The following is a 13,608-nucleotide window of genomic DNA, read 5'->3' on the forward strand; positions in this document are numbered from 1 at the left end:
AAGCAAAAACAGTTATAATCAGAAATACCAGTTTTAACAAACCCCAAAGTCCCTGATACGAAGAATATCTTCTTTGATCTGAGAGATTCATCAGCATCATGAAAGGGCAGATTTTCATAATTGTAATGATGAGAGGTGCACAGATTGATGTCCTGTCCCTTGCTGCATGTTTTGTAGCTGTGTAGTTTCACATGAAATTGAAACTTGTCCTGTAGGCTCTTTGCGCCATGTAGACTTGGTCTTTTCCTTTTGATTCTGTTCTACAGCCTCTGTTTCTCTTTTGCTTTTCAGTGCACTTTGCTATATTTTCTTATTATTTTGGTAAGATAGGTTATAGAAATCACTATTCTGTAAAAACCTGAGTTTTATGAAGGAAAAAAAAAAAAAGGCCGTTACAAAGTTGTTCTCAAGTTAAGACTTTCCTGATACGTTGCTTAGAAAAGTATCCCCATCAGGTTTTTTGCCCTCTTAAATTCTCCAGAAGAAGTTTAGAAAAGCATTGGATCTGATCAAAGAGCGGACTTCTTTATTATATACCTCCAGTCAATGAATTCAAATTTTTTGTTATCTGTAGTGGCCTCAAGAGCTTATGAAGGTAGCTAAATGAATTAAGTCCTATAGACCATCTGCATTTAAAACTGCTGGATTTTCTCTCCAGGCTCTCCTTTTGCTAAGTAGAGTATCTTGAAAAAAGGAGATTCAGTGAAAGAGTTATGAAGGACTATTATCTGGCAATTCTTATATGTATTTATTAGAAGGCAATGATTTCTTTGACCTTTAAGCCTCAGTACATGTCAGGCTTTTAATAGGTGGTGCAGTTCATTCTTTAAAGGTCACTCTCTCCCCAGATGTGGAATCCTCTGTGACCTATGCTTTAGAGGCCACTTGTTGAAATTGCTTAAGGAATAAGAACAGAGGAAATTCTACTTTGTAGAGAAAGGTAAACCATTTATGAGCACTGCCAAGTTATCACACCCATCTGCAAGTTTGGGCATCAGGGGAAAGCCCGTTAGTCCAAGTTGTTGAATGCATTACTGTGTAAATGCAAGGGAACCCAGTTTAATTTTATGATTACTATTTATATCATTATTACTACAATTTCCTAATATAAAGAGATTCCTGGAAAAAGTGCTGTAAAAGTACACTATACTTTTTGTATGGCCATATTTTAACAGAATTTGATTCCCTTCCCTCAGCTGAGCCTAACCCATTTCTTCATATCTTCCCACCAGTTATGATCTTTACTTCTGCTTTTGAAATTGATTTTTATATATTACAGAAATTATTTTTTCATCTAAAGGGTAATTTTAAAAACTTACTTTGCAGTTTATTGTGCAAAAAATACGAGGTTAGTTTTTTTTCATAAAGTATGACTGAAAAGTTTTTACATAAATTATGTCGAAATAATAAGTTTCATTAGAAGAATAAGATTTTGGAGAGCTATCTTTTACCTCTTGATGTCCCTTATTCCTCTAAGTTAGGGCAGCATGCCATCTTCTTTGACATGCTGTTCAAACTGTTTTCTGGAAGGATATTAGAAATGGTTGTGTTTATACTACACCCTGTAGAGTGTCATAGAAGAAACTCAAGCTATTTTTAGATGAGCTAGTTTGGATACTAGGAACATGGAGCTCCTACTTTTCTTGGCAGAGTAAATTGTTTCTTGCTAGGCTAATTGTATTACCCCAGCTAAACTGTTACTGGAACCTGAGTCAGCCTAATCTCTCTCCGTATAAACTGCAGAAGCTAGCCCAGGTATCTCAATACTTCATCGCTGTATAGAGATTATGATAATTTTCTGATAAGCAATTTATTTAAATTTCTTCTGGTTCACCTGTGAAATGCCTCCAGGAACATAATGAATAATGATTTCCAGGGAAGTCTCAACATAGAGCAAAATTTAACCCCTCCCATCCTGATGACGTATGAATTTTTACCGATCTGGAAAGACTGATTGTGCTAGATGTGAGATATTCCTTTGTCATGGTTTCTGTTCTTAAATAGGATTCACCCACAGTTGCTAAGATTTGGGCTGATATAATTTGGAATCTAAATATAACAAAATACGTCCTGGAGAGGTTTCTTCAGGAAATATTCCCTCACATCATTTTCTGCTCATGAAGCATGAAAGTGATGTTTCACATGGATTCTACTTTTGAATTACAAGCACCTTTTAACTGTGTGATCAGATTCCTTGGGGCTGCACCTCTGCCCTATGACAGTCTGTGTCTTCTTCCACTACAGACATAAAAATTCATTGAGACCATATATGTCATATAGTTCCATCTCACCACCAAGGCGAGTGAGACAGGACACTTTCAATGTCCATCTGCTATTGCTGTTGCTTTTGAAGATAATGTAAAGCTAATGTGTCTGACAGCATACTTCGGGATTCAGCTGCAATTCTGTCCACTCTATTAGCATTTCCTGAACGGCTAAGGACGGCCTGAGCAGCAAATGCAGCCCGAACAGCTGAGTTTGCTTCCTATCCTTACAAACAGTGAGTCTGCAGTAAGCAGCTACCGCTACTGCTGCATTCGTGTGAGAGAGGGATGGAGAAGTAAAGAGGTGCATCACATGCACACATGTAACCCCGCAGAACTCTAGGTAACTTGGGCTGCTGCTTTCTCAAAGCTGAAGTGGAGTGAAGTGGAGAGAATGGAAAGAGGAGTTCATTTTTTTGTATGCACAGATGGAGAGATATTTCAGCTCCTGTTGCTGTGGCTTGCAGGGATTAGTTTGGAGAAAGAATTATTTTTTTATTTTTGGTCATTGCTTTTTTTGTAGCAAAAAAAGTTCTTCCTATTCCCAACACGGTATCAGGCTCCAGACTTTTATGGCAGGTTTTAAGAGAGGTCCATTCTCTGATTCCACAATGATATTAGTTCAAGCACATTCCGTATACTTTGTTGTTTGCGTGAAAGATTTAGGTATGACTATTGCTTATTTGCTGCTTTGCCATGCTATCTCAAAAGACTGTCTAAAATTATTTATCCTGAAGCATACTGTGAAAACATCTTGAAGCAAACAGAAAGAAGATGAGGCGCTGACTCTGTCACCCTACATGCCTTCCTATCCAATCTCACACTGTAGCATGGCTCTAGCGCATGTTCCAAGGGTGACATGTCTGAGCGTGACTGCAGTATCTATAAATACCTGCATTAGCTTGGCGCTAACTAACACAGGAACTTCTAGCAATCAGGCCATACCAGAACAGAGTCCTACTCAGCTGAAGTAGAAGTAGAGTGAACCAGTTGTTGGGGTTGAACTGTGTGGTACCATAGCTAGTTACTTGGTGATGCCCACCTGATAAGCTCAGGTGTATCTTCACAATCAAAGCTCAGTTGTATCTTCACAATCATTGATAAGGCAGTGTAGGTACATACTAAGAGAGCTCACAAACTAACCTAATACACTGCTCACATTTTTTAAGAAGAGGTAGTGGGAATGTAACAACAGAAATGAGACAAAACTTCCCCTCCAAGAGCAAAGGCACAGGAATCTATGTATTTACACCTGTGTAAAAATTTGCAACTGCACAGTAAGTGGCCTGAAATGGATCTCTTGGTAACTCATTGTCAGCTAAAAGTGTGCCAGTGATCCTAGCTACCTTTGATGAGCTCCTTTTCCCTGCCCGGCTCTTTGTTACCTGTCATACTGTCCTGTTTGGCAATAAGTAGGTGTCTTATTTATGGGGGTAATACAGGTAAAAAGATCACTGTAGCAAAGAGTGCCATATTTAATAGTCTCATCCCATTTTGTAATAGCAATATTTTTTGTAATCTTTATATGAACAAAAGAGATTTTTTTTTTTTTTTAGATACCAGGCTAAATTTTCATAAAGGAAAAGATAGAAAAATTAGCACATTCTTCCCCAAGTTCTGTAAGGAGAGCAAAAGGCCTATTCTGAAACAAAAACAGACTATAGGCTTGTTGTGTGCTGTCATAAAAGTACTAAAGAGTTTGCCTTGGAGCATCTTAAATTTCTATCATATATCGCTTTGAAATCAGTTACTGTGAAGTAAAATATCCTACCTGCTGGACCATCAGCAACCCTAAAGCTAATCCTGAGGGGACAGATTCATGAAATGGCTTAGCTACCTGGAGCTGGGTTTAGATGGACTTTGGAATATGCTGCTCCAGACATGCAAGTTTGACATCCCTTCCTCAGCTATCACCTTAACTCCGGAGATGCCTGACTTCTCTTTTACCTTCAAGTTCCCTTGCCTTGTTGAGTTTGATGGATTACCAGTCGCACCTCACATCCTTCACAGCGTGTGGTTGCAGAGCAGCTCTGATCTGGTGAGACAACTGAAAATGTTTTGCCCCCTACAAGGATGCTAAGTATTTTTCAGATAGGTGAACTTCTTATCTTTGGTAGTTCCTGCAGCTGTAGAGAACCCAGACAGCAGAGCTGTTCAGTTTATGAAATGGACAATAGAAGGCCAGACATTTTGGGCAAGCAGTCATATTTTGAAGCAACACTGCAGCCGAAAATAACAAACTACCAGGGGCCCTCCTCACTTTTTGCAACCATTATGTTTATGATAAGATAGATGCACTCTTCAGTACTCTTCCCTCTGTTGTCTGCAAGAAATTTTCTCATCTACTGTCTAGAGGTCATTTCATTACAATAACCTCTTTATAGCTGAGAAAAAAAATGGCTTCAATTGGCCAAGACTGTTCTGATTACAGCATCTCCTCAGTCTGTTGATGCAGAGTTCCCATGAATTGACCCATAGTACTCTGTCTGGGCCTGGAGACTTTAGAACAGATGCTCCATCCCAGGTACAGAACCCTGCGTTCATGGCTTCAGTGCCAGCAGGCTCGCGTCACTGGAGTGAACCTCCTTCATCTCTGCACAAAAAATGCTGACTAATAGTCAAAAGCAGTCAATAAGGCAGACTTACCTGGCCACAGACGTCAGATTTTTCTGTTGTTCAGACAGGACATCTTTTGCTCCAGCAGAATCTTGCATCCGAAAGCCAATCCAAAATAATCCAGCAATGTAAATGACAATGTTTCATCTATTACTTCAGTGAAAGTGTACTTTGCAGCTATTTGCCCGCTGTCTTCCTGTGGTGAACATCTCAGTTTTCTCTCAAGCTGTGCTTTTAGAGTTCCTCATGGGTTGGATGTACTTTTCTCATCAATGAACTTCTAGTCCCAGGGCAGGATCTGAACCTGGTACTCATAACCCTGCTGGGGAGAAAGTCCCGTGGTAAAAGTCTCTAACCCAGAAAGCTAGTGAAGGAGCATGTGAGTAGGTATGCAGCCAATGCATCTCAAAACAATGCAGCTCGTATCCCAGTACTGATTGGGAAAGAGCGGTTTATCCATTGGTGGACAGAGGCAAGTTAGAGAGAAAGACTGCTATTGCTCTCTCAGTTTGGGAAGTGGTTGATAATATTACTCCTTTGAAGTAATTTCAGGGGTACCCTGTTAAATCAGAATAAAGTACTCTTCTGAATGACTGCTATCATGCATGGAATTTGAATAAGGATTCTTTTTAGAAGAGGAAAGAGGAGATGATTATATGACAGGCAAAATTATACTAATTAATTTTCCTTTGCTTTATACTTACCTCTTTAAAAAGAGAAGCAGTGTCACTACAGAAAGCATTCTTAGCTGGTAAACTCGATTCGCTTTTGTATTATTTTAGGTTTATTGCATTGTGATTATCCTGATATTGTTACTGATGTGAAAACCAAACAGGCAATCCAACTGCCAAAAATTCTTAAAGTCCTGAAATCCTGAAATCAGTCTTGACGAACTGTTGATGGAATGGAAAGTGCCAAAAAGTAGACAGTAATACAAGCATTTAGAAAATACTTGTGAGAAGCTTGTGGCTTCTTAAGCCACAGGTTTCAGTCATGCTAGTTTGGAAGACACATTGCAGAAAACGTGAAACTTAAGCATCCAAGCCCATCGTTGTTGCATATGAAGCAGAAATTCTTTATCATGTTCTAGCAGGAATTCTGAACAGGACTTTTAGTATGAAGCTGACATGTAAAAGATTTCTTCTTAGAGGGAAGTAATCACCAAGCTTTTGATTCTCGTCTTTCTGGGCCTGAAGTCCTAAGTTCATAGACAACTTTAAGCTGAAACTGGGTAGGATGTGAATCAGTACTCCCTACTTGTCATAATATACGTAGTAGAAGTACACCAAGTGCGGTATGATAAAGTTTCCAGCAGGATTACCCACCTGGAGACAGTGAAGCTGAACAGCCAGAGAAGCTCGCAACATCATGGAGATGGCCAAGCTACTCCACAGGAAGGAAGCAGTGCGCTCACTAACTTTTACAGGAGGTGCTCATTGACTCCTGCCCACCAAAGCAATCAATAATCAGTGCAGCGTCCTGGCAAGCAGAGAGAAGAGAGTCTAGTTTTAAAATGCGAGGATGGCCATGTCTGTTGCAGTCAAGAGGAAACAAAAAAGTGAACTGGTTGTCAAATTTTCTCTAAGGATGTGCATACATCTACTGGTGTGATCTTCTGTCCAGAGAGCTGTACTTCTTGCCAGAACAGGAACCTGAGGCATTACAGAAAGACTGCCAGAGCTCATTTGGGTCCCTGACTTCATACTGATTCATATGGGCACTAATGGCATTGCTGGCAAGATAGCCAAAGTCAGTAATAATATTATCTCATATATATGTATGTATGTATGTATGTATGTATGTATGTGTATGTATATATGTATGTATGTATGTATGTATGTATGTATGTATGTATAAATATAGTACTGAGCAGCTCAAGAGTGAGTATGGAGCTCTAGAAGCAAGGGTGAAGGAAAAGTGTCCAAATGAGGGCTGATTTTCACACAAAAACTTATCTTCAGGGTTTCCTGTTAACCTTCTTTTAAAGTGCTTGACCTCAACAGGGTCAAAAGCCGAAAAATCCTAACATTCTCTTTCAAAAAGCATTAAAAAAGGGAGAGGGTTCTGGAAGAATTCGCAGTATTGAGCAGTCTTACCTCTACCAGTAGCCTGTCAGAGCTGGTGCTAAAACACTCCTGTAAAAATGGTCTTGAGCCTCCTCAGGACCCAGAAGAGAATGTGCGCAGCAAAAATCACTTCTGTCTGCCCAGCAACAGCCCCTCCCGCCCCAAAGGTCTGTTTGGCAAAGCAAACGAGGGAAATAAATGATTTTGTTCTACATATCCTCTCAGAAGTCAAAATATCGCAGGCTCATCCTGGGACCTGATTCAATATCTGATCAAGGAGAGGCTTAAGGTGATTACTTCCAGAGTTATCTGGCCTCTCACACAGAAACCATATGTGCTATATCTTTTAGTATTTCTAAAGAGGAAAGTTTCTCAAATATTAGAACAAGAGTAGAGCTTTATCCTAATGAATCAATACTGCTACTTTTTTATGAGCTTCTTGATTCTATGCCATTTCACAAACTATCTGAAATGGCTTGTAGCCAAATTGCATGAATTTGCAGGATTCACATCGATTGTTTCTTCCTATCTTCCACCCTAGCACTTTTATCTGAGGAAAAAATTGTGTTAATTATATATGAACTTATCAAATATTTTTGCAAAGGATGTGAACTTACAGAAAAATGCAATGGCTAATTTGCTTTGAGTGAAAGTTAGTGACTAGTTTCTATTAATCACTAGCAGACAGTTGCAAATTTTAAAGAAAAAATTAATGCTATATCTGATGAGATCTTTCAGATCGCCACTTTTGGAATGATGACACACTTTTACTCTGCAGCACTGAGCAGATCCAGCTATCTCAGCAAAGGCAAACATAGCCTATAAAATGTTCCAAGCTATGTTTTCTGAATAGTTTGTTATCTTTGTATTGGCCCACTTGCCTCCATTCTACCAGCTTTGCACTTCCGAAATAAGGAAAAAATAGACAAATGCTTAAAAAGGGTCATTTACAGCCAAATGATTTTGTCAAAGTCCTCTGTTTTCTACCCTCTTGCCTCCGTTTTCTCCTTCTATTTCCCCTATCCATATCCGTTTAGTTTTTTTTTTGTTCTTTGGGCATACAGTAGTAAACAATACAACATTTCCAAATCCGCTTGTGCCAGGGAAATATGCTACCATCATCTTCCTGATTAGTATCTTCATCTGTCATTCTGGGTTTTGTGGGAATTTCTTGGGAGTTTTTTGTTTTCGCACAGAAAAGAAACATTTGTACTCTTTGTCCAATAGAGGGAAACTGATTCCTTAGTTGAAAAGTGCAGCTGAGCTGTAAAGTTCAGAAATACTGGCATAGTGGGCATGTTTTATCAGCTTTTGTCTCTTTACTAGCCGTGTAAAAATGCCATCAGGAGGTCTGGGGAACTCATGTTTTTGCAGATTTTGAGCCAGAAGTTTCATTTTGAATTTATCTGGCTGGGACATGTAAATAGGAAACAGTACTGACATTAGTACTTTCCCAGTCACCCCTGTTGGGCTGCTCACAGTAAAATAATTACCGTCTTAGTCTACAATATTATATTCATTTGGCAGTGGAACTAAAAAAGGAGTAATTCACACCTCTTCTGGAACTATCATTTCAAGCTATGTGCAGGTTCTAGAAGACCCCACTGCACACGGCTTGATGGCTGTATCCGTAACATTGAGACTGTGCTTTTCGGGAAGTGATTTTTCACACCAGCTAACTTCGGGTGTCTACGTACCTAAGTTAGGAATTTGGGCTTCTTCTATAATCAGTGGGGGGGTCTCAAGAAAGTGATTCTGAATGCTAAAGTTAGTAATTTCTCTGCTGACAGTATCAGTAGTTAGAAATTTGCCTTAAAAACCTTTGTTAGCTCAAGGTAGAGAATGTGAATGCCTCTTGAAAACAAACATTTCAGCCTTGCCGAAGTTACTACAACCCTTTTAGAAATGATTTAAAAGTTTCACAAAAGTATAGGTGTCTCCTTGAGAGCTTCAGCCGCAAATGCCTGAGTTTTGTAAGTCAGTCTCACCATAAGATTGTACTTTTTTCTTTGCATAGGCATTCTTCACCCCAAATTTAATACTCTAGCTATATAAATGCTGAAGTAATGCAAATGCTTTTTTGGCCTTTTTTTTTTTTCAGATTAGTTCAGTGGTTAGATACTTCTCTGTGTGTTTGTTTATTTTCTTTCTTTCTTTCTTTCTTTTTTCCAAGACAGCACAGCAGTTCAATTATTACTGAAAATTTACAGGCTCCATTTTCCCTAAATAATTGAATAAAGCAAATTAAATAAACCAGAAAAAAGCAGAAATATGCCTGGCAGACAGCTAGCTTACTAGTTTTCTTGTATAATTGAATAATATTTATCAAATAAACTTTGTATGTACTGAAAAAACATGAAACATTATAGACTGTTAAGATACTTATGCCTGTTTTTTGTTAGATATTGACTGTCTTGAAAAGGTAAATGGTGTGCATTAGCACTTCAGGAGGAAAACCAGCAATTTCATAAATGTTTCAGTAATAACAGTGATATAAACACTTGTCTCAAGGTGTATTTTGCTAGCAGGACATAAATAGGACTAATTATGTTTATTTTGTTTCCAGACTATTTTTCTCCCTATATGCTAGATATCATTAATGTATTTATGTGGGGGAAAAAAAAAATCAGTAGCAGTGGAATCTGGCATCATCCACATGTTACAATTCAACAAATAAGTGAAATGGCATGGGTGGCCAAAAGGACTACCTGCACTATTGGTTAAAAATAGTATAAAAATAGACCCTTGCTTTCTCGTCTGTCATTCACTGATCAGAATGCTTTACTCTAGCCCTTGAAAGTTAGTAAATACAGACTCTGCTGAACGGTCACTGGAAGCGTTTCATAATCAAAATCCTAATACCAGAAACATACTACTGAAAAACTGTATGTTTTGACACATGTCTCAGTTGCAAGATGATATTCTGTGGGAGGGAGAGTATTTCCCAATGGGAGGTTTTTAATTACTTAGGACTTTAAAGATTGTGTTTGATATTTTGAGTTGGGAATAATAGATGACTGAGCAAAGGTGGCTTCGGTGGCGGGGGGGAAGTACGTCTTCCTACTCGTAGACATCTCTCCAGACTTAAGAAAAATATATAAAAAATTTTCCTTTGCCAAAATATGAGGGAAAAAATGGAGGTAGGATTTATTTTGCCTACCTGCTTGTAGGCAGTTGCATGTGAACTTGTTAGGTATCTTAGCTTCCACTAGAGTTAATAGATATCTGTTCAATACAGCCAGTGGAGTTTAGGGCTTTTAGGGGAGTTTAGTTCATCTAGCAAAAGATAACTGTATACTTTGGGACAAGATAGATCGCTTTCTAGACTCCGGTGATGAGATGCCTTTCAACTGTGATATCAGCTTGAACAACTAGTTCATACGTAAACATATACATTGGGGAAACGGAAAGTTAGTTCCTTGTCAGGGCCCTGAGTGCACGCGTAGGCCTTAACGGCCCTCGCTCAGACGTTCAAGGCTAAGGTGAAATTGGACGCAGCTAAATGTGCAGCTGGGAGAGGATGAGCTATGAAATAAGACAGATGTGCACAAAATGGCTAATGTTGCTTCGAGTTCTGTGCATTAAAATTAGGTATCTACAATCCCACTGGTAAACAACTGGTAAGGGCCTGCTGAAAATGTTGGTATATTAACAGCTGAATTTGGAGCATTAGCAGTTGGAAGATTTCCTTGTACGATGTGGGGAAATAATGCAAACACTTTCGCTGCATTTTTTAGCAGCAGATATACCTGAGAACTTTCTGAACGTACCTGAGAACTTTCTTTGACTCCCCTGCAAGGTAAAATGAGACACGGACTTTTCGTTTCTTCCACTTCAGGTACACTGAGGTGCCTTAGTTTTGAACGAGGTCACTCTAGGTTTGTTCCGTTATTCTCTGAGAAAAATAGGCACCTCAACAGCACGAACAGAGTGGAAGAATGATCACTGTCCTTTCTGTTAAAGGCCCATAATTCATGTCTTTGATTTGACAGTAAAAGTGAACATCTCTTCCTTATTTTACTTGTTTATCACATGAGTAAAGTGAAACTGGAACAATAAATAAAACCTTTCCAAAGTAATTCTGAACAACGCTACTGTTGACTAAATTTTATTTCTATTACAGACTTCAACTTGAAGAAAACTGGCTTGTTAACAAAAAATTAACGATGAAATTGAAACAATGCTGTCCTAAGATTGCATTGAATTGCATATCTGAAATAAATATCACAGATTGTGTTGCAAATTTCAGACTGTGCCTGTTAAAACGTGATGTTTTCCTTGGCCCCTCTTTTTTCACTCGTAACCCAGATATGGAAATGCCAGCTAAAGGAAAAAAAAAAAAGCTGGTCATTATGGACTACAAAGAGCAATGGCTTGCCACATATTAGCTCGTACCTTTCGTTGCAGAGGTCCTATAGATACTGTGTGCATAATGCATAATACTAGTAATTACTGTAGTTTTTGAACACTAAGAAAAAATTTACACTTCGAAGTGGCAGTTCTGCTTTTTTTCTGATCTGAAGCTCAGATATGAGAAACAGCTAGATCATTTTCTTCTCCAAGATTTCTGTCACCACAGAAATCTTGCTCTTGGTTTCAGCTATTGTTACCATATCTTTAAAGAGCATCACATTTTTTCTGTCAATTATCACTGTATGGCCCACAGTTAGAAAATGACATTCATAGTTTATATAAATGAAATTTAGTCATTTTGTGTATATTTATGGGTAGCTTGCTTATTTTATTTGCATTTTTATTCCCATATTAGCCCTTATTTGAAGAATGTATGTGATATTTAGGGAAATTTTAATGCTTTCAAAACCATTTTAATATTTAGAGGTGTTTAAAATAGTTTTTATTAGACTTCTGTAAACTAAGACCTTTAAAAATGCAATTGGTGTCAACCATGAAGTTTTGTGAGTCATTCTGTGCTATTAAGAAACATACTTGTCTTTTTTCAGGACAGTAGTTTTAAAACAAAGTACTAATTCATAGACTAGTTTGAAAACATTAAATGGTAAAATATTCTTCTCATCTGCAAATTAGTCCACTGTAAGCAATGCAAGTTGTATTCATCTGTATACAGTTCTATGCATCCTTATCCTTCGGTTTTCTAGATAAAGTCTTATTTCTCAGTCTGGTTCCTCAGATATTTTTCATACTGAGGTTTGCTGAAGTAGTCTTGCCATTCGCCTTTTTCTTCCTCTCCTATTTGTTCTGAACTCTTCCCTCTCCAATCCCCAGCCGACCCCACCAATGAAACTATTCATAGACCTTGAAGAAATGGAGCAGGAGTTGGCTTAAGACTGTATTAAAACACACTGTGGGGTGGCCGTGTGGGGAATGGGACACAATCCTGTCCCAGTCATACCTCACCTCTTTTTCAATAAACGTTACCATACTAACTGAATTTGGTAGGCGTATGTTGAGATATTAATCACAAAACTTCCTTATTAAGCAGCATTTTAATCTTTTTTTAATTAAAAACCACACATACCTAAATTTAAGAATCTAACTCTATTTGGATACCTTAATGTATTATTTAATTGCCTGTAAATTCTAATTAGCCTCTTCTGTTAAGAGTTTAAAGCCATTTGGCTGTAACACTAAGTCTTCATAAATTCATCATGACTATTGTTTGTGAGTCTATAGCTGGTTGGGCTCAAATTAAAAAAAAAAAAAAAACAACACGTATCCATCCCTAATTAGGAAACCACTCCAAACAGTTAAACTTGTAACACTAGTAAAAATGATATGGTTCACACTGAGGAATAAAAGAAAAAAGAACCATATACATGTATATATACACACACCCATTTACAGTTGGTCAAATGCTCAGGTCCAGTGAAATCAATATTAATGTAGGTTTACAAGACAATTGCATTCTGCAACTGAAAGCACAAAAGGCAGTGATCTGGCCCCCAATTTGTTGTTGCCTCTGCTGTGCTCACACCTTCCTCCCTTAGAGCCTACTCTCTCCGTACCCTCCGCTGTGTGCGCTCAGCACAGGTACGCCGCACAATTTACCCTTCCTCAGGTGGGCGCAGGGTGTAAGACTCCCACGGCTACACCACTAGCCAAAAATTTGTGCTTCCAATTTTTTGTGGTATGATTGGTGCAATTATTTAGTAGTGGTCTGTAAGCTAAAAACATCTACAGCTTTTTTGTACTACCTCTTGTCATTGTGGTATTCCATAGTTGGTGTTGTCTCAGCAAAGTATAATCATAGTAGTATGTTTTTTATATGAAATATTTGCAGCCTACACATTCTTTTTATCTGTTTGAGGTTCCATGGGACCCTTCCCCTCCCAGCTCTCACAGACAAAGTATTTTGCTTGATGCTACTCTCTCTTTCAAAAAATACCCCCAATAATCTTCTGTTGTAGGGAGAAAGGTTAAAATTCCAGGTGAGAAAGTATAAACTTGTGCTTTTTTCTTTTTTCTAAGATAAATGTCTTAGAAAATTAATTTAGAAAAAGTTTCTATGGACAAAGAAAATAAGGGAATTGAAGATGAGAAAAGTTAAATATTTGTTTCCAGATAATAGCTGTTCCAGCTACTTCACTACGAAATTGCAGGACTGGAATCTGTGCTTACTAGAATTATGATGTAAAAAAGGCCTTTTGAGAATAAACGGCACCAGGCTAAATTCCTGGTATAAA

The sequence above is a fragment of the Struthio camelus genome, chromosome 5 (assembly GCF_040807025.1).
Source record: "Struthio camelus isolate bStrCam1 chromosome 5, bStrCam1.hap1, whole genome shotgun sequence".
Lineage (NCBI taxonomy): Eukaryota > Metazoa > Chordata > Aves > Struthioniformes > Struthionidae > Struthio > Struthio camelus.